The sequence below is a fragment of the Carcharodon carcharias genome, chromosome 6 (genome assembly GCF_017639515.1).
Source record: "Carcharodon carcharias isolate sCarCar2 chromosome 6, sCarCar2.pri, whole genome shotgun sequence".
Classification (NCBI taxonomy): Eukaryota; Metazoa; Chordata; class Chondrichthyes; order Lamniformes; family Lamnidae; genus Carcharodon; species Carcharodon carcharias.
In genome coordinates this window covers 54,985,563-55,008,401 of record NC_054472.1, presented here as the reverse complement: position 1 = coordinate 55,008,401, position 22,839 = coordinate 54,985,563, and the positions used below count along the sequence as shown (strand labels likewise).

Below are 22,839 nucleotides of genomic sequence, written 5' to 3'. Positions count from 1 at the left end.
ATTTCCAATATTAGTCACTCTTTGTGTGAAGTTCAGCTTCCTGATATTAATCCTAAATTTGCTTTTCACTAGTTTGAAACTGCAGTCTCTTATCACACTCTTGGGTGGAATTTTCTGTGCCGCTGGCATTGGGTGTGTTCGGACAATATGGCGCAAAGGCCAAAAATCGGTTTCACAACGTCATGAAACCAGTTTGCGATGGTCCACACACCCTGTCAATGGCAGGCCATGTTTCCTGCCATTGGACGTCGGGAACCTCATTGCAATGCATCTGCATATCCTTATAAGGCCAGCCTGTCGGAATCACCCCCCCACACTAGATCATCTGCCCACATAAGGGGGAAAACATGCCAACGCGTTTCACAACAGCATATATAAGGCGTGCACTTGGTGGGCTGCACATCGCTTGGGACTTCAAGGTTTGTTTGCTTACCTTGCTTGAAGCAGCACTCGCAGTCATCAGTGCAAGGCTTCACAGACAACACAAGACTTTTAGGGGGGCTCATGGCAGGTCTCTACCTATCAGATCAGCCATAAGACGGGGGTGGCTTTTCAACGGCTGCAGGGCAACGGCTGCAGGGCAAGGGCTATAATGGGGAAAGAGGGTATCCCAGGTTGTGTGTGGGGGCACAAGTTGATTTGTGCAAGTGGTCTCAAGATGGTGAGGGCTGAGGAGGCAGTCTCCAGGGGAGATGAGGCCAGATGGAGATGTGAGAGTATGTGTGTGAGAATGGATGGTGATATCCCTTGAGCTGGCAGTGAGTGAGATGCCAGTGAATGTGTGACTGGCTTGAGTGTGTGAGTTTGGAGTGGTGAGATGGTTGCCTTACACAGATGAGGCCATTCATCCTCTATCTTCATTGGATGGCCAACCTTTTCTGTGTAGCATTGGCACCATTGCTATTGGCTACCAATCCAGTGTAGTAATGTTTTTGCCCCTCCTGCGGCCAGAGTGGGAGTAGAGGACATCATGGCAGGCCTCCACAGCATCCAAAAGGCACTCGAGGGACACGTCACTAAACCTGGGGGCTGCAGTCTCCTTGCCTTTTGAAGCCATGTCTATGTTGCAGCAATCCTGAGCTGGAAGCACTGAGAGGTGTGTGGTGGCTGTACTTTAAATGTGGCGCCTGGTGTGATGAAGCAGCGAGGTGATAGTGTGGTGGGCACATTGGAGCCCAACCACCATCAAAACAGCATGTTTCCGAGGAACGCATAATTAATACTGTGGGATTGGGACAATATGGTGTGAAAGCCACATTGTGGCTGGCAGGTAAACATAACTTTTCCCGCCTGCTACCTCATTTAGTGCAAATCTGGGACGATTCTGCCCATTATAGTTTAATTCAAGGTAATTCTCCATGGCTTACTTTTCCCTATCTTCAAATGAATCTAGTAGTTTTTCTGAAAATAAATTTCAGACCATATCACTATAGAGAATGAAAGTTCCTCCTAAGCATTACTTGAGATTTGGAATCTTCACTTATAACTTTGAGATCAATCAAGACTGCAGAAGGCAGAAAAAATGCTACACACCTACTTTTTTGCTGCCAATCCAAGCTTTTTATTTAAGTTCAGTCAGCTGGTGGTTTGCACAGGGGCATTAGCCACCAATAAGAAAACCTCAGGCTGTGATTTATAAGTTGTTTGAAGTGCTCCATGTTGATGTATCCAATTTTTCACTATTTTCCATTCCCTTAATTACAGAAGTTTATGTTAAAGCAAAGATTATGAGGAGATTAGGTTGAGGTGTTTAAACTTATGAAGGGATGGGGCAGAATAGATAGAAACAAACTTCTTCCGCTGACTGATAGGTCCAGAATAAGGGGACATAGATATAAGATTAAATGTAAGAGATTTAGGGCGAGGAGCAGGAAAACTGTATTTGGTTTTACACAGAGGCTTCTGTGGAACGCAGCCGCAGTTTTGGTGATTGAAACAGAGAACATGGGCTGGATTTTCATTCTAGATGCGCATAGTGGGAGTTGGGGAATTTCTCGGCTGGTGTGCCCACCTTGGGAGAAAGTGTGTGCAAGCGCGGGATTTTGCATTCTGGGGGAGCGGGAGGTAACTAGAGTTGGGTCTGCTATCCCCGGAAAGAGTCGCGAGTCAGCCACAGGGTCTTCCAGGTGCCAAGAAGGGCTGTTTAAAAGGCCCGTGTCGGAGCTCCCGGATTCCTTCCCAGTTATAATCACGGGCCGAATTTTCACTCTTGAATTAGGAGCGAAGACTCAGGAAAATTCCCAACTCCGCAAACCCAACTCGGGAGAAAATGCCCCAGATGTTCTAAATTTTGTTCCAGGTGGGGATTATAGGTGTTAACAGAAGTCAGGCCTGCTGCCCCCAGAAAGAGATCAGAGGCAGCCGTAGAGGCTGCCAGGTGCAGAAGAGGGCTGTGTGAAAGGCCCGCCTCAGTACTTCAGGACTTGTAAGAAAAAGAATAAAACAAAAAACAGCTCTCTAGTCCTCACACCCCCTTCACACTCCGCATGCCCCATCCATGCCCACTCATGCCTCTTCATGCCCCCTACACATCCCCATGGCACCTCATACCTTCCAAGCCAACCTATGCCCCTCTACTCATCCCCATGACCTTTTATATCCCTATGCCAACTTAGTGCCAACTCATGCCAACCCATGTCCCCCACTCACCACCCTTTGTGCTTACATCCTCCATTCCAACTCACCCAATATCCACCATGGGTTGACCTCTGGAGCCATGCTATGAAATAAAATAAAGTTTTAAGTGTCTGTTGCAGACATTATTTTTTTAAAAAACACACATTCATAAGAACCCATTCAATAGCTTTAAATTCCTTCAACTACTTAATCCCTTATAAAAGCAAACATTTCATTCAGGTACTTAATCCATTATGAAAACACAACTTTAAATTTGTAGCACCACATCAAAGACTTTATAACCACTTAAGAGCTTTCATTCAAACTGTGAACAGGCATCCCACTATGATAATGATAGGGTGTGGAATCAGTCATGCAACACTAATCCTATAATGATATCCCTCAGGCTTATGTCAAGAGGTAGAGTGAAATTGAAAGAACTGATTTTTTTAAACTGCGATTTTTTTTAAATTTAAAGGGCAGGCAATTTAAATTCCTCAAAAGCTTGACAGTTCCACAGAGCTTATCCACTTTTTATGCACATTCGTGTCTTTCATGTCATACCTTTCCCAAAGGGCACCTTACCTCTCCCAAAGGGATACCTGCACCTATACAAAATGGGTCCTGGTCCTATCTAAAAGCGTAGCCTAAATCTCCAAACAATTCCGGCAGCTTAAAGTGCACGAGTTGTGTTTTGGACATCCCACTAACAAAAATTGGTTCTGTTTGAAGGCAGCTGACTTTTCAATGTGCAACTGCCTCCGTGAACTATGGATGTGTAAATTACAACCTGTTCTCATTCACCGCCTTACAAAAATGATGGGAGCCAGGTTTTGGGGTGGGAATTTAGGAATCAGTGCTGCAGTGTCATTTTGGCTAAGCTGGTGATTCTTCCAATCCTTTGAAAATTCAGGCCAAAATGAATGAATCAAAAAAAAAATAACCCTCACCCATCACACCCCCTCACCAACCCCTACCACACATTCTCCATGCCCCATCCATGCCAAGTCATGTCCCCCACCCACAGCCCCATGGCCCTTCATACCCTGTCAATCTATGCCCCTCCAACCAACCCCAATGGTCATTCACACCCTCCATGCTAACCTATGGCACTTACATATCCATCCACCCAGTATACACTCTGTACTGAATACTGAACCCTAGTTTACTGCAGCCTATAAAAGTGTCAATCATCCAGGCCCTTTAAAATATCAATAGCTGAAGCTGCAAGCACTTGACACCTCTTTATCTTGTGTAAATACACATTGTGCAATGAACAGAATAGATCACAGAGAAAGAGATGTCAATCAAGTAATGTTTCCCCTGGGGCGCAACTGTTTCAACAGATTAATGGATGTCTGGGCTCTTAGCCAGACTCCACTAAAACTGTGGGGGTCTAGCAGATGCCCATCCTCATAATGGAACCAGCCATGTTGGGAGTGTGAAGTGCAGGCTTGTGATCTGCACCAGCTCACAGCCTTATCCTGCACTGGTAAAATTTGGAGGTGCTGGGAAGGGACCAGGTATCCTGGAATCAGGTCCCGGCTGCCTTTTTAATGGTCCATGGTGTCTCCTCGACTCCATAAAAATCCCATATCAATAGTTTAGCAACAGCTTAAATAGACAGTTGAAGTAAAAGGAAAGGAGAACTGGGCAAACAAAAGGGATTATGACTACTGCTCATGTGTAGAAGATAAACACAAATATGGGATGGTTGGGCCGCCTGGCCTGTTTCCAGGTTGCAATTTCTAAGTTGAAGCACTCTGGCCTCTCAATCAGAAGGTTGTGATTTCAAGTCAAACTCTAGGGACTTAAGTACAAAGTCTAGGCTGATACTCTTGTGCCACATAGAGGGAGTGCCACCTTTTGAATGAAGCTTTGGTTGCAAGTCCCATCTGTCTCTCAGATGGTTGTAAAAGGTCCCCTGGAAAGATTTTGAAGAGCAGAACAGTTCTCCCCTGATATCCTGAACAACATTTATCCCTCAAATGATATCACTAAAACAGATTATCTGGTTATCATCACATTACTGCTTGTGGGTCCTTGCTCTGTGTAAATTGGCTATACGTTTCCTACTATATATTGGTGGCTACACGTCAAAAGGATTTAATTGGCTGTAAAGCATTTTGGAGTGTCCTGAGGTTGTGAAAGGCTCTGTATACATGCACGCCCTTTTATTTTCATTCTTTCTATGTAATCAAGCAGCACACAACCTCGTGTCAAAGTCTGTTTAATTCTGCATCAGATTATCACCAGAGCCTTTGGGACTCAAGAGCATTCTGGACTGTATAAGTATTTTAGCCATACGTTTCCCAACTTCCACTCTTGGTTTTCTTTCCATTTGTTGGGAGATCATGTCTGGATTACCTATGCTTGTGTCCATGCATGAAACTCTAAAATCAGAAGTGAACGTTTGTCCCATTCTTCACCTATTCACCAACACTGACGTCAGCCTCACACTTCAAAAGCATTAGTGGTAATTATGCTGAGTTATGTCTAACTATATATATATATATATATATATAGATAAAAATGATTTTACAGCTTATTAATTAGAAAGCTGCAATTTTTTCCAAATTTCCTGATAAAGTTGACTGATTTTTGAGCATAATCCAGAAACTCCTGTAGGTGCTATTGAGCAGAAATGTTGCTTTGGGTATTTGATGCTTAGGTGTCCGGCATGGCTCAATAGCAGCATTCTCACCACTGAGTCAGAATGTGAAACTCCAAAGACTTGACCAAGTTCTCCCGGGTAGATCTGCAGTGCAGTACTGAAAGAGTGCTGCATTGTCAGAGGCGCCATCTTTCCGATAAGATATTAAACTGAGGTCAGCCCTGACAAGTGGATTCCATGGCATTATCCAAGGGAGCGCAGGGGAATTTGCATGGTTTACCTGCCAAGCGTTGATATGTCAGCCAACAGCTATAACGGATAACCTGGTTATTATCTCATTACTGTTTGTAGGAGCTTGGTGTGCACACAATTGTCACAGTTCCTACACTACAACATTGACATCAAAAGCACGTGAGTGGCTGTAAAGCATTTGCAACGTCCCATAGTTGTAAAAGGTGCAAGTTTTTTTCTAATTGATTCCTTTATTTTACCTGGAACGAAGTGCAACTAATGTGTCTGCAGCTGCCCATGTTGTTTATTGTTAAATTTAAATGAGGCCGGGGCTACTTTGTTGACGGAATGGGTGGCCAACCAAAGATCCAAATGGGCCCCGACATGTCCAGCCAATACAGGGGAGCAATCAAAAAAGTCAATGCAGAAAAGTGTGAGGTGATACATTTTGAAAAGAAGATGAGGGAAAACAATAAAGCTAAATGGTACAATTGTAAAGAGGGTGCAGTAACAGAGGAAGCCAGTGGTGTTTAAGCACAAATCATTGAAGGTGAGAGAATAGGTTGACAAAGCAATTAATAAAAGCATATGGGATCCTGAGCTTTATAAATAGAGGCAGAAAGTTAGGCTAAACCCATATGAAACATACATTCAACCCTAACTGAAATACAGTGTCTAATTCTAGGCAGCACATTCAAGGAAAGATGTGAAAGCTTTGGAAGCAGAAGAGATTTAGTCAAATTATTCCAGGGATGAGGGATTTCAGTTACATGGACAGGCTGGAGGCACAGGTGTTGTTCTCATAACAGCAGATAAGGTTAAGAGGAAATTTGATAGAGGTTTTTAAAACCATGAAGGATTTCAATAGAGTAAATAAAATGAATCTGTTCCCAATGGATGGAGGGGCTATTACCAGAGATAAATAACCCAGTTAAAGGTGATTGTTTACAGAAACAGAGAGAAAATATTTTTACACAATGAGTGATTAGGGTTTGGTTAGTGATCCTTGATAGATGGTGGAAACAGATTAGTAGCTTTCAAAGGAGAATTGGATAATTAAGCAAAGGAGAAAAAAATTGCATGGTTATGAGGAAAGAGCAGGGGAGTGGAACTAGCTGCATTGCTTTACCAAAGCAGACTCAATGGGCCAAAAGGCCTTGTTTTTTGCTGCACTATTCTATAATTCTACGACTAGAATGTTAAACTTCACAGCTGAAATTGTAGACAAAGTCATGATCAAACTGTACAATGTTCAGTTTCTACACTGAGTACTGCCAAGGCTGTTCCTTAATGTAAAAAAAAAACCTGTGATATGAGGGAAACCTGAAAGAATGTGGGCCTTTGAACTTAAAAATGGGAACTGTAAAAGGTGATCTTAGAGAGATTTACAAGATAGTTAAGAGAATGGAAAAGATAGATCCAGAATATTATTAATTATGGGAGGATGATAGCAGGGAACAGGTTCAACCCGTGAAGGTGAATTTAGAACTCATACCAGTAACTACTTCACACAGAGTGTGGATAACAATTGGAATGGACTCTCAGACAGAGTAGTGGAAGTAAAAAACTGGAATCATTTATTCAGCAACAGAGAAGTCACCTTTAGAGGGTATTCTGGATCAATGATTTGAGATGGTCTGAATGGCCTACTTTATTCATAATTACATGATCCCAAACACTTAGTGCAATTCCGGAACGATTCCACCCTAAGTGCGGTAGCAGGCATGAAAAAGGACATTTTGCCTGCCGGCCGCAATGGTGAGTTTTCACACAGCATCGTCCGCTTCCCGCCTCAGTAATTATGCAGCTACAGGAAACGCACCGTCTCGCTGGTGGGCAGCCTCTGAATCACCCACCTCGCCGTTTCCCCACTCCAGGTGCCATATTTAAACTGCAGCCACACACACATTCTCAATGCTTGCAGCCCAGGACTGCTCCAGTGAAGACATGGCCCTGAAAGTCAAGAAAATCTCAGTGACCTGTCACTGAAATGCCTTTTGGAGGCCTGCTGTGATGTCACCCACTCCTGCTCTGGCCACAAGAGGTCCAGCAATTTCACCACTCCGGCCTGGGAGAGGATGACAATGTTGGTCAGTGCCAATGCTGCACAGAAGAGGTCAGGCATCCAATGCAGAAAGGGGATGAATGATCTCATCCATACTGTCAAGGTAAGGCAACCATCTCATCATTCCATCTCACTCACTGCCAGCTCAAGGGGCATCACCACTCATTCTCTCACACACACCCTCCCATCTCTATCTGGCCTCATCTCCTCTGGAGACTGACTCCTCAGCCCTCACCATCTTAAGGCCACTTGCACAGTTCAACATGTTTCCCCCATAAACACCCTGGGATACCTCCCTTCCCCAAGACAGCCCTCGCCATGCAGCCTCTTGCCTTGCTTAAGGCCATTTCTCCCCCTTCCTCAAGCAAGTCCTAGCCCTGCAGCTGTTGAAAAGTCATACCTGCCTTTCGGCTGGTCTGGTAGGTTGAGACCTTTCCCGTGAGCCTCCCTAAAAGTGATGAGGTTCCGTCTGCAAAGTCTGGCACTGATGACTGCAAGTGCTGCCCAAAGCAAAGTAGGCAAACAACCTCGACGTCCCAAGCAAAGTGCAGCTTGCCAGGCGCACGTGGCTTATGTACAGTTGCGAAACACGTCAGTATGCAATCATGCCATCATGCTCAGATGATCTAGCACGGGGGGATAATTCTGCCGAGCAGGGCTTATAATGAGATGCTAAAGTATTGAAATTAGGCTCTGATGTGCGGTGGCAGGAAATGCGGCCCACCACTGACGGGCGGAGTGGACGATCGCAAACTGGTTTCACGACAGCGTAAAACCAATTTTTGGCCTTCTTGCCATATTGTCCGCTTACACCCACCATGACTCCCACTGCCAGCGGGAGTGGAAAATTCCAGCCTTAAGGGTCTTAGAGGTTAATTTACCCAGTACAGCGGAGAAATATCTGAAGCAAAAATGAAAGAACAATACAAAAGCCAATGGAAGACCATGTTCATGGTCACACAGAGAAAACAATACCATTCAGCCCTCTATCATATCACCAGAATTTGGGACAGGATATTTCACTTTTATACTGTTTCTTACCGTAATACTTCTGGTTTTATTCAATGTGTAACGTACCTTTAAGAATAATATGTTAGGGAAAATCACATGATCTGTAGTAACTAATAGGAGAGTAGTGCGGGCTACCTCAGCAGCCTGTGTGGAGATAAAGTTGGAGTTGAAAGCACATGTGTAGTTGCTGCTGAGTATATTGTAAATAATCTTAATGTTTCCACCCAAGAAGTGTCTGCAGATCAACTCTATCAACAATAGTAGCAACCCAGCCACCCTTACAACACTTAGCCTTTCATACACTGCCCAAATCACGATTATTGATCTGTGAGCCTGTTGGCCAGCTATTTGACTGTGAGTGCCATCACATCAAAGCTTGATCCTGTCCTCACCTGACATCCATGCACATGCATTTCCAACATGGTTCACCAGATATTGATCAGGTACAGGAGCTATTGCCAATTTCCCTCTCACAAGCTCAGGAGCATACCTGTCCCTCAAGTCAAACAACTCAACACAGGCCAGGGATCCTTCTTGGTCTGTGTGACACTGTTATACTGGTGTAACTGGCTTAGATGAGGTCACGGATAGAGCCTTCTCCTGGGGCAGGACTGCTGGACTTATTTTGTATTTTCCATCTTCTTTTTGCAATTGTCTTCCCAAGACAGTAACAACTGATTGTACCACCAGGATGTCCTTGTGTTTTGGATTATTAATCAATTCATTAAATATTGTCAATTTGATAAAGCTGTTGAAGTCCACATCACTTCAGCACAGCTGCAATAAAGGCACCATATGGCATCTTCCTGGGACAGGAACTACAATAGGAATTATGCCAAGATGTAGGACATGAGATGCACTCTAGTTCCATAAAACATGAGTATAATGACATTGCTTTCCTCTTTGTTGAGCAAATTGAATGTTGGTGAGTGTGTACTTTTTACTGCATATCATGTGTTTCTGTGATAAGGGGACATTATCATCCCATTTTCAATGCACCATTCTTCTTTCTCCTCATCCCGCCCCTGGTTCTTTCGGCAATAAACTGAAATTTGTTTTCTACGTTTATCAACTCTCCCACCAATGGAAAATGTTTCTCCTTATATACCCTATCAAAAACACTCATTATTTTGAACATCTCTACTAAAACAGTCCCTAACCCTCTCTGCTCCAAGGAGAACAATGCCAGTTTCTTTAGTCTCTCCCTAGTTTTCTTCTGATAAATCTGCTCTGTCCCCTCTCCAAGACCTTGACGTCATTTCTTATGCGTTGTGCCTAGAATTGGGCACAACATTCCAACTAAAGTCTAATCGGAGATATATAAAAGTTCAGCATAACTTCCCTGCGTCAATCTGTAGCCTTTCAACTCCAAGGTGGGAGGGAATGCCGCCACTTGGTTTCACACTCTAACTTTTTATTTATTCATTCACATGGTCTGGGCATTGCTGGAAGGACTAGCATTTATTATCCATCCCTAATTGCCTTGGAGAAGAGGGTGGTGAGCTGCCTTCTTGAACCGCTGCAGTCCATGTGGTGTAGGTACACCCACAGTGCTGTTAGGGAGGGAGTTCCAGGATTTGGACCCAGTGATTGTGAACGAACGACAATATAGTTCCAGGTCTGAATGGTGTGTGACTTGGATAGGAACTTGCAGGTTTGCAGGTGGTCATGTTCTCATGCATCTGTTTCCCTTGTCCTTCTCGGTGGTAGAGGCTGTGAATTTGAAAGGTGCCGCAAAGAAAGGTTGCTAAGATTTGGGAAAAATTTAAATTTTCAAAGGAAGTGCGATCAAGCACGATCATTTGACTTGTGGACATTGGAAAAATTGAAGGCCAGCTAATTGATCCCTCACATTAGGCTTCATTGCGTTACATGGGGTGATGGTTCTGTAGCCTATGCTTTTATTTTTAAATGGAACGTGAGGTATTGTGCCCAGCTGGCCCATTTACCTGAAAAATAGGTGCAGGTAGGTGCCCAACAGCTTTATGCAAATGCCCTCAACCTCAGATTAGAGCCAGGATGAGGAACGCATTCTACCCATGCTCATGAGGAACTTTTGGGCTCCTTTCTTTAAGAAGGATGGTTGAGATGAGCTTTCGGGCGTTCTCTGATGGGGATGAGGATCAATTTTATAAATGTAGCCAAATAACAAGAAGCCTCACCCACTGGGTGCATAGATCAAGATATCGTGGGCTGGTGCAAAACCTGCGAGCTAATATAATTTAAAAATGCTTCTTTAAGCAGCTTGTCATTGTGAAGGGAGAAAGATGAAGTTAGCCAAGAGTTGCTGCTCAAACCAAAGGGATGAGGACACTTAAGCTAAGTGGCTCTGTCTCAAAATATAAAACGCTGGAAGACTTTAACGACAAAAATGCTTTTGGGAAAATTTCAATCTTTGCAAAGGCTGAATTGGAGGAATGAAGCACTAAAATGTACTCCATCAGTGCCTGAGTTCAACCCCCATCTCCACCTGAACCAACTGGGCGGAATTTTCCCTGCCCGTTGGCAGTGGCTGTGAGTGGACAATATGGCTAGAAGGCCAAAAATCGGTTTCACAACGTCGTGAAACCAGTTTGCGATCGTCTGCTCAGCCCGTCAATGGCGGGCCACGTTTCCCACCTTCGGACGCTGGGAGCCTCATTGTAATACATCTGCATATCATTATAAGCCCAGCTTGCCAGAATCATTCCCCCACCCCCCAACACTGGGTTGTCCGAACACAAATCACACCGATGTGTTTCACAACTGTACATAAATAATGTGTACCTGGTGAGCTGCACTTTGCTTGGGGACTTCGAGGTTTGTTTGCCTACCTTGCTTCGGGCAGCACCCACAGTCATCAGCGCCAGGCTTCACAGGCAGCAGCACATCACTTTTAGGGGGGCTCACGGGCAGGTCTCTACCTACCAGACCAGCCGGAAGGCAGAGGTGGCTTTTCAACATCTGCAGGATTAGGGCTTGCTTGGGGAAGGGGGAGAAGTGACCTCAGGAAGAAGCTGCAGGGTGAGGGCTGTACTGAGGAAAGGGGGTATCCCAAGGTGTGTTTGGGGGCATATGTTGATCTGTGCAACTGGCCTCAAGATGGGGAGGGCTGAGGAGGTGATCTCCAGAGGAGATGAGGCCAGATGGAGATGTGAGGGTATGTATGAGTGTGTGAGCTGGCAGTGAGTGAGATGCCAGTGAATGTGTGATGGGCCTGAGTGTGTGAGTTTAGAGTGATGAGGTGGTTGTCTTATCCTGGCAGCAAGTATCAGATCATTCAACCTCTTTCTGCATTGGTTGGCCGACCTCTTCTGTGCAGCATTGGCACTGATCACCACTGCCATCACCTACCAAGCCTGAGTAGTGAGATTGCCAGAACTCCTGCAGCCAGAGCGGGATGGAGGACATCATGGCAGGCCCCCATGGCGTCCAAGAGGCGTTCCAGGGGCTGCAGTCTTCTTGTCTATCGGGGTCATGTCTTCTGTGCAGCAGTCCAGGGCTGGAAGCTCTCAACATCTTGAGGCCACTTGCACAGATCAACATGTGCCCCCAAACACACACTGGGGTACCCTCCTTCCTCAGTACAGCCCTCGCCCTGCAGCCTCTTCCATTGCTCAAGGCCACTTCTCCCTCTTCCCCAACCAAGCCCTAGCCCTGCAGCCGTTGAAAAGCCACCCCTGCCTTATGGCTGGTCTGGTGGGTACAGACCTGCCCGTGAGTCCCCTCTATAAGTGATGTGGTGCTGCCCATGAAGCCTGGCGCTGATGACTGCGAGTGCTGACCGAAGCAAGGTAGGCAAACAAACCTTAAAGTCCCCAAGGGAAGTGCAGCTCACCAAGTACACATTATTTATGTGCAGTTGTGAAACACGTGTGATTTGTGCTCGAATGATCCAGCATGGGGAGTGGGGGGTGATTCTGGCATGAGGAAGCGGCAAGGTGATGGCATGGCAGGCAAATAAGAGGCCGCCCTCCGTGGAAAGGGCATGTTTCCCAGGAACGCATGATTGAGATGAGTTTGGGACGTTCCGACATGAAAAGCCACATTGCAGCCAGCAGGTAAAACTTTTTTTTTTTCATCCGCTACCGCACTTCTGCACATCTGGGACAATTCCGTCTAACTATCCAGTACAAACAAAAACACAGAAAGGCTGTGCTAAGGTGAATCAATTCAAACTCTTGCCAGTGCCTGCATTGGATTTAACTTTATTGATACAGGTACCAGACCCCATGACTGGAAAGCCCAGGGCCGGATGTGTGCCGGATTTGTGAATTTTCTGGATTTTGGATCGTGGCGTGGGAGTTTAGGATAATGGTTCGTTAAAACTTAAAGCCAGGAGGATTTCTCTGCTCTAGGGAAGGGAGATGAGGGATGGACTAGGCCGACTTCCAAGCCATTAATCCCAACATGGAATAAATAAGGCCAGACCCAAGGAGCATGGGAGCAGTGTGCCGTGACCTGGATGTGACAGATCACAATGCCTGACAGGGATTGTAGTTTCCAGGGTGGGGCCCGGTTTTCGGGTCCTTCTGGATTTTGGGACGCTGGTTTAGGAGTCCAGTATCTGTTGGTATATTAGTGAACACATGACCACTTAATACACCCATTAGTATTTTAATGGATGCCCTAGCCCATTTATTTTAAATGGGAAAACAGAGAAACCTCATCAGGGTTCATGGGCTATTTTGTCGAGCACTGAAACATGTTAATTGTATATTAACTGCATCTAATTGTACACAGATAGTGGACATCAACTGAGGAATTACTTGTGCCCCTATAAATAGACACAGACTGCAACTATGGTTGATGGTTTAGGAGGTGCTTGCTTGTAATCTGTAGCCGTGTAAATAAATGCTTATAAAAAGTGAGTAAAAATTGGCTCCAGTTAAAATTTTCACCAGTTGGCTTTCTGGAGTGTAACAAAGTATAATATTGTCAACCCAACACCTTAAGAGAGTTGCTCGCTATCTCGGTCCGTCCAGAAAGGATGGACATTTGAGTGAGTCATTGGAAAATCACTGGTGCCTTCAGGATGCACCTCAGGGTGTGACCTGCACCCCCAGCTTTAACTGCACTCCACAGGACCAGCACCCCAACATGACCTTATTCTGGCATGAATTGTACCTGACACAAACCATGGGCAAAGTTTTTAGCTCGGTGGGTGGGCGTGCGCCCATCCCACTCAAGCGTGAGATGACGCACATTGATGTTGCGCAAGCATCTCAACATCAACACATAGTTGAGCCATATTTCAGTCGGCGGGTGCGCACCAGAATTGGCAGCGCACCCACTGACAATTAAAAGGCCTATTAAGGCCATTTAATTATCAATTAAGTTAAACTTTTCGCTGTATGTAAGTGTAATTCCCCACACCCAAACTCAGAACAGACAAATTGTGCTTGAAGTGTAAGAGCAACAATAATGTAGTCCTGGATCACCTATCTAACTTCACTGTATCGATGGTTCCATGATGGCAATGTGGAACCAGTTTGATAATTCTTATGATAAAGCCTTTCCGCAATTACTATACTTAAATTCAACAGAAGTAGAACTAATCATGTAATGTTAGTGCTGTGAGATAGCACCATTTGAAGTCTGTCCACAGTGAGTGATCGCTACTGACTAATGTAGTGTCGAGACCAATTTTCACACTGTAAAATATCGTACTCTTTGGGCAGAATTTTACACCTCGCAGGCGGGTGCGCACCCAACCTGACTGGCTTGAAATCGTGCGAAATGATGTTGGGCAAGCGTCCTGACATCATCCCACACGTGAGCAATCTTCAGATCGGATGGCGCCTGATGGGGTTGGAGTCACGCCCACCATCAACTAAAAAGCCACTTAAGGCCATTAAAAAGTCAATTGATCCCGATTTTACATTGCCTGTGAGATTTTGTGCTCGTTGCATTGTCAAAACGGGCAGGCGGGCAGTCCCCTTTGAGCAAAACCTCATCCAAGGGCAGGATAAAAAGGATCAGCAACATTGCCGCTGTCAGTAGTGAGGAGTTCAGGGGATAGTTTGCTTCTGGCTGCTTATTTGAATTTGGCAGCTTCAACTCAGTTCTGAGCTTCATTCTTGGCATTTCCAGGCTTTACTTCAAGACTCACTGATATCTCCAAGGCCCTTGGAGGATTCAGACTGTGTCGAATCTTCCAGGTATCAGACAGTCTTCCATTTCCCGGATGATAATGGGGATTGTGGTCTCCACTGGAGGCACCTCCTCTGAGGAGGAAGAGAGGGGTAGAAGGGAGATGAGGCCAGGTGTCCCAGTGCAGCTTCCAGGAGAGCGACCTGTGGGAGGAGAGGTGCAGGCACAAGGGGCGCAGGGTCAGCAGGTAATCAAAGGTGGAAGGGGCCGCAGAAGACGCCACTATCCTGCTACCAGGGTTTACAGGCAGTGATGCAGCTACCTCAATATGTCTGAGGTGTACTGCCAAATGAGTCTCCACCTCTCCAGGGAGAGCATGACCTCCATTTGTCAGATGATCAGGCCTGAGATCAGCTCCAACTGTGTGGGTGGACACCCCATGCCATTGGCTCTGAGGGTCACAGTAGCCCTCAACTTCTATGCCTCCGGCTCTTTCCGGTGCTCAGTGGAGGATCTTTGTGAAGTCTCCCAATCAGCTGTCCACAGTTGCGTCCAACTAGTGATAGAAGCTCTGTTCAGGTGGGTAATGACATTTATTCATTGCCGCACAGACGAGGCCAGACAGGCTGAGTGAGCCAGAGGCTTTGCAGCGATTGCTGGGTTCCCCCATGTCCAGGATGCAATCGACTGTACACATGTGGCCATCAAGCCACCAGCGGATGAGCCGGGTGCCTTCATCAACAGGAAGGGATTCAACTCCATGAACGTCCAGATAGTGTATGACCTCAGGATACAGATTCTGCAAGTCTGTGCAAGGTCACCTGGCAGCTCCCATTACATGTACATCCTGAGACACTCCCAGGTGCCGAGGCTCTTCAGTGCTCTAGCCCGGCTGGATGGATAGCTGCTGGGTGACTCTGTTGCCTTGTTGGCCTTGATGACCTTGGCAGTCTCCCTTTGGCTAGTGGAGCCTGTGCTGGCCCGACCTGGGAGGGAACGGCCAATGCCACTGGGCATCTCCCCAGTCATCGCAGGCTCATCAGATGCCATGGTCACTAGCAGAGGGGCGGAGGAGCTGCCCCGTGAGAAGAGCCTGCAGAGATGACAAGAAGCTCATACGCCAATGTGAGGTTGCTCTGGACCTCCCTGCTCACCGCTGATGGATGGGCACCTAGCTGGGATATTGGGTGCCTCATCCATCTTCCACACTAGCACTGACCACCTGAGGTCATTGCCTGTGTGAGGGCTTGCAGGTCCGAGCGCAACCCCAGGAACCCCTGATTCAGCCCCTGGAGCTGCCTCTCCATGAGAGTCACTACTCTCTCAATGGAGGACCATGAGGGTCAACGCAGTGCTCATGCCCCACATGGACTCTTCCACAAAAGAGACCATGACATGCAGACCCTCATGGATCTCCACCATATCCTTCCGCACATCCTGCTGGACATACAGCATCTGCTGCCTAATGGACGATTCCAGAGGCTCATCATTTCCCTTCAACTGAGCATCGTCCTGGTCTCCAGCAATCCTCCAACTGCCGGCGCCCTGGGCACACTCTGCCTCCACCTGCACCTCAAGCGAGTGTGAAGTGCCCTCATCACTGTGCACCAATATTCTAGCCGATGATCTAACGCCCACCGAGGTCCTGGTATCTGTGCTGGTGCTTAGTTCAGACAACGGGTGTGATGCAGGTGCATCTGGAGCCTGGCAGTCCTCTGGCATCAAGCGCTGCTCTTTGGGGTCCTACATACGAGTGCATGCTGGCAAATCTAAGGGAGAACAATGACATGTCATTAGTTAAAGTCATCACACTGTCACTGTGCATGCCAGGCACCCTGGTGAGACAACAGAGTTCTGCATCATGGTGTCATCGTATTTCAATGATCAATGGAAACTCTTGGTTTGAAGCTCCCATTAATGATGAGACTACACAAGAATGTTTGCACAATCATTTCTCACCACTGTGCACTTACCTTCGTCAAAGACCCCTGCCTCCCCACAACCGGCTGACTGAGGTGGGTGGTGGCTCTCCACCTCCAATGCATCCATTTCAAACCTCGCCATGATTAGGAGGTGCGGGGGGTTTCCACCTGTCCTTGACCTATCGATGTTGTTATGACTTGTCTTATCCTGAAAGGACAGAGGAGCATTGATTAGTCCACTCTCTACCTGCAACGCCATTGCAGCCTGGCCAACAGCACTTGAGGAAACACCTTGCAGGGCACATCCGAGTCTTGGCCCTCGAGCCGCAAGGCACTCAGCCCAAGCAGCCAGGGCTCACCCCCTTGGCCAGCTGTGGCGTGATTGACAGTTGGCACTCAGACTCTAACACCCCTGAGCTCCACAGTGGAGACAGCCATCCCTTAACACTTCTCCACACTGACCCATGCCAACACAGTACTCACCCTTCCCAAGCACAGCAGGTCATTGAACCTTTTGTGTCACTACACCCACGTGCGCCTCACAACGTCGTCACCGCTGACCTCGGCTGCCACCTCCTCCCAAGCTTATTTGATATAAAGCAGTGGCCTCCTCCTGCCATCCCTGGGCATAAGGGTGTCCCGCCTGACACCCAACTCCTCCACGAGGACCGCGAGGCACTCGCCCGAAAAAGTCGGCCAAGTGCCCATCTGATCTGCCCTCCCGCCTGATCTCTCCAGCCACTGTTGAGGCCATTGCTCCAGTCTCCAGACCACAGAAAGATTCTCCCCTGGCAGCCTGCAGGGAGCTGCCTCTGCCGATTTTAAACCAGCCGCTGGACCACCATTGGACCCCCGGTGCCCGACAAGCCCCAGCCCCCGCCCAGCCCTTCCTAACCATTGAGAAGCCACGTTCCACGCTGGGGGGACTTTAATTGGCCAGCCAGCATGAAATCGCGGTCATAGGCTGATCACGGTTAGGGCCTGTGTCCTGACCGCTCCCAGGCCCGCCGATCGCTTGCGCCCGACAAGGGAAAAATTCAGGCCTTTGAATACTTGATTGTTATTGAAGATAAAGATGGGATGTTTACAATTAAAGGATCACATATTGCCTGTTTCTGGAGATAATCCTCTGAGAACATTCACTTCCATCTTGCCCTCCTGGTTTTAGGCCCTTGGGGTTTTGTGTAAAAATAGCTTTTGCTTATATGGCATTTTAAATACTAAAAATGTCTCAAGGTGTTTAAAAGATACCACAAGAAAAACACACATCAAGGCAAGAAGAAGAAAAATCTTATATCTTATTTAGAGCCTTTCGCTATCTCAGGATGCCCCACATACCTTGCAGACAAGGAAATAGTTTTAAAGTGTAATCACTGCTGGAATGTAGGAAGCCACAGCAGCCAATTAGCACAGAGGTAGGTCCCGCAAACAGCAATGTGACAATGACCAACTAACTGCTTGAAAATGTTGGTTAATGGATAAATATTCGCCAGGACACTGGGGAGAACTCCCCTGCTCTACTTCAAAATCATGCCATGGGATCTTTTACATCCATGTGAGAGGGTAGTGCTTGGTTAACATCTCATCCTAAAGATAACACTTCCAAAAGTCAACAATCCTTCAGTACTCCACTGAAGAGTCAGCTCGGATTATGAGTTCAAGTCTCCAGAGCAGGGCTTGAACCCAGGACTCTCTGGCTGAGGCGAGAATGCTACAACCATGTTGAGGAAGGGAGAGATTAAGACAGAGTGACTAAAGGCGTGTTTAATGAGACTGGTTATTAAAAGAAGGAAAGGTGGAGAAGTATCAGAGGTTATCATTTAACTGCTTAACAGTTGATCAGATATTTTGTTAGACAGTATTTAGTAGATTGTGGTAAGTATGCTTCATTGCCTGACATGAGGCAATAGTTCAGCAGTCTGTTTTTATTTTTAAATGGAACTCTGCCCATGGGGTATTATCCCCAGGGACTGCTACTGCTCACCCATGTATTCACTTACTAGGTTTCCTGCCCTGGGACTGCTCAGTACGAGCCCAATACTTTTACTTACCTAGGTTGTTGAACACAAATCTGGATAAAATGGTTTTGATTATTACAGAAAAGCTAAAAATAAGGGGCCATAAAAAATTATAATTTAAAAACGACAAAACCAGAGAAAACGTGAAAGGTGGAGCTGTTGATAAATAAAAGCAATCATAAATCATTCTGAATATGTGAACATCCTATTTTCCATAATCTATTTATCCTGTTACATACATTAAGCACATTTGTTAGACTGTTGGCTACCTAATTTTCTGAATGTATATGTTCCTAGGGAGGAGTGTTCACAATTTTAAGCTGCTCTCACTCATCCTCCAACAAACTTATTTATGAAAATGCAGCTAAACTCATCACTGCTTCCTCATTTCCTGAAGAGAGCTGCATCATTCTTCCCTGCCTTTCCCAAACATGCAGAAACACTACCTGTTTTCCCAAAATGTTGGAAAGGAAAAGAGTGAAGGAAAATGGAAAGAAATAAAGGAAAAATGAAAAGTAAGGACACAAAAGAAGAGAAAGGAAGGAAAGAATGAATGGAGGGAGCAAAGAAAGAAAGCAAGATCTTTTATGGTATCTTTTATAGTATCTTATCGCATTGTTAAAGTGTCTAAGAGCAGATGGCTGTGAATTATTTTTGGCCCACAGTAACTTTTGTGCTGGCAAATGCATTTGACATTCTGCACCAGGAACATCCCATAAGGGCCGTGATTGAGGGAGGAGTGCCAGCCAGGACACTCGGTAAACTTACGGTTCTTCCTTGAGTAGAGCCATGGAATCTTATAGGTCAATTTGAACAAGCAGACATGATTTTGTTTAAATGTCTCATCCAAAAGACAGCATTTCTGACAGCACAGCACTCCCTCAGTGCTGCACACAAAAAATTTCAAAGGGGACAGTCAGGAAAGGTAAAAACTCATAAAACAGGTGCATTTGAAAGAAAAAAGAAGAAAAGCAGTCATCTACTTATTTTGTGTTCTCAGAATGTGGAATTCTGGTGCTCACAGAATTTCACTCCAAACATTACATGCCATTTTGCTGAAAGAAACAGGCAGACACAGAATTTCATACCAAATTTAGCGATAGAACTAAGGACTGAGTTCTACAGTCCAACGGTGCCAGGTTAGATGGTGAGGGGTTTCGTAAAATGCAGCATGTGGCCTGCCAGCCACCTAGCCACCCAACCCCAACCTGCTCCCATTTTACAGGGTATGGTGGAGGCGCCAGGCAGCCTGCCTGCCCTTGGGCCTATTGAGGCCCATAAGTGGCTAATTAATATTCACTTAAGTGCTTTATCTCACCCCTATCGCTATTTTACCCATGGCAGGGGAAGGTCCACACCAAGTGGGTAACCCAGCAGCTTTCGCTGTGCAGCTGGTGTCAGGCAAGGGGGAGGGTACCTGCTTTGGGGGTCCCCTGTGCCCATCAGAGGCACCCTTATAACAAGGTTACATACCCCTTTAAACCTTCTCCCTGGCCCCTCGAACCTGGCCCCCAATCCTCTTACCATCCTCGCTGAGGCCTACTAGCCAGGCCCTGTGGATACCCTGGACTCATTTTTAGTCTGCTTCCATTAGTTCCACCTCTTCGGGGACTGGATGTAGCCCCAGCAGTGGCCATCATTCAAATATGGCATTGCTGGGGTCACAGAACTACCAGCCATCTGATTGGATGTCAGTTCCTTAGGGTGGGACTCCCCCCCCCCCAAGATTGGGGACGAAGTCTCGCCCTTAATCAATTAATGTGGCGCAGAATGTCAAATGGCTGGGGGCAGCCGGTATTGGCAGGGATGAATTCCCTGCCGGCTCTTTGGGTGACAGGGCAGGAAATCCTGCCATCCAAAAAATCCTGCCCTACAGGTTTTCACAGAATTTCACACAGAAGGAACAGGCAGGGCTCAGAATTTCACTCCAAAAGTAAAGTTGTGCGTGGAATATTGCTGGAAGATACAAGCAGGCACAGAAATCACATTGGAATCACAGACATGCACAAAATCTCATATAAAAAGTACAAGCATGCATGAAATTTCCTTCCAGGAGTATAGGCAGGAACAGAATTTCACAGCAAAACTACAGATATGCACAAAATCTCACATCTGGCTGCAAATGACACGAGAGGATAAACAGGATAGAGTGCTAACCAACAACAAGTGAACACCTGCATCAGATATTTAGTCATCCGCTGTTCTTTTCATGAAAACAGAAGTCATCATGTTCATATCACAGTAGAATTGAGGTGGAAATACTGAGGTAAAAGTGCAGCAAGTCGAATCCTGTCAAAAGGTGCAACAAGCCTTGGGCCTTACACTGGAGCACTTCTTTTCAGCTGATAATATTTTTGCTAAATACAAGGAGAGATAAATTTGGTGCTTCCTTTGTTCTTAATCATCAACTGGAATATTGGAACATATGAACTGCTCTACATAAAGCCCATCATCCATCTAGTTCGCCTTCTGACATCCTGGTAGTTGAATAAAGTGATAATAGAATTGTTGACTATTCATAACAATCAATCTCTATCAATTGCCACATAATGCAAGATAAATCCCACTAGTGGAAATCGTTGAGACCCACAGGTTCAAAATCATCTGTACTCTCAAACATGCTACCCTTAACACATGTCATGGCTCAAATTACTCATATCCAAAATGTCATTTTTGGAAGAAAATCTATCTAACTTGCATTTGAAGTACCCAATGATAACTGCTTCTACCATCTCCCTCAATAAGCCTCACTTCAATTTTTGGGAACTATTGAATTTTTAGCTTACAACTCTAGAATCAGGCCACTGACTGGACACCAGAGGTGAATGCTATTAGACCTCTATCCCCCATTCTTGAATTGGATTGTGCATGAGCTCTGAGGGATGAGTTTGCAAGCGTCAGTTAAATTGAGTTGAGAGGTCAGGATGCATATTGAGCTGTTCTTGCAATTTTTCAGCGACTAATTCTATTGATTATAAAAATTGGGAATGCAAAACTTGATCATACTGGGCAGAATTTTCAGTTTGGCGGACGGGCGCAGTCATCATGCCTGGGGTCAGCCGGTAAACGGGCCACTCCCTGTGATTGGCCTCCTACTGCGATTTCACGCTGGCGGGCCAATTAAGGCCCACACAGCGTGAAACACGGCACCCCATTGGTCGGGAAGGGCCGAGCAGGGGCGGAGCCCTGTCAGCCACTGGGTCCAATGGCAACCTGGCAGTCGGTTTAAATAAGGCACAGGCAGTCCCTGGAATGCTGCCATGGAAGAACATCTGTTCTGCATTAGCAAACTCAAGTGATGGCGTGGAGTGCAGCTGGACATGGCAGGTGGGAGGGCAGGTTGGGTGGGCACTCGGCTCCCCGCTTTTCGGATGAGTGCCTGGCAGTCCTCCTGGAGGAGGTGGCTGCCAGGAGGGACACCCTTGTAGCCAGAGATGGGAGGAGGGGGCCACCGCACCTCACAAAGAGGGCATGGGGGGGAGGTTGCAGTGCTGGTTAGCAGCTATGACGTGGTGTGGCGCACATGGGTGCAGTGCCAGAAGAGGTTCAATAAGCTGCTGCACACAGTAAGATTGAGTACCATGTTGGCATTGGTCAGTGTGTAGAAGTGTTAAGGCATGGCCATCCCCCCATGGAACTCAGGGATGCTTAAGTCTGAGTGCCAACCGTCAGTGGCACTGGAGTTGGCCAAGAAGGTGAGCCCTAGATGCTTGGGCTGAGTGCCTTGCAGTTCGAAGGCCACAACTCAGATGTGCCCTGCGAGGTGCTCCTCATCTGGGGTTGGCCAGGCTGCAATGGTGCTGCACGTAGAGATTGGACTAATCAATGCTTCTCTGTCCTTTCAGGAGAAGACGATCCATAACCAATCAGAGAGGGCACATACAGGCGGAGGCCCATCCAACCTGCTGCTGCTCACCAGATTCAATCAGGATGCCCATGAGCTGGCGAGCCAGCACGCTCTACATGCAACCGGGCGTGGAGAGGCGCAGGTATCAGGTGAATGTAAGAGCACAGTGCACAGAGGTGAGAGTTTCAGGTTGTGCAACCATTCTGGTGTATTCTCTTCATTGATGGGAGCCTCAAACCTGGAGTCCCCATTGACAATTGAATGTCGAGGGCACCATGATGCAGATCTCCATTGTCTCACCAGAGTACCTGACACGCACAGTGACAGTGTGATGATTTTAACTAATGACATTTCCTTGTTTTCCATTAGATTGGCCAGCAAGCACTTGCTCTCTGGACCCCAAAGGGCCACCCCTGACAAAGGAGGACCACTGGACTTCACTT

General features: G+C 46.5%; 1 protein-coding gene across 1 annotated transcript in view; it reads right to left on the bottom strand.

The window, feature by feature from the left end:
- Positions 1–22,839, bottom strand: part of amph (amphiphysin) — a 289,286-nt gene that overhangs the window by 216,633 nt on the left and 49,814 nt on the right. The window lies entirely within an intron of this gene.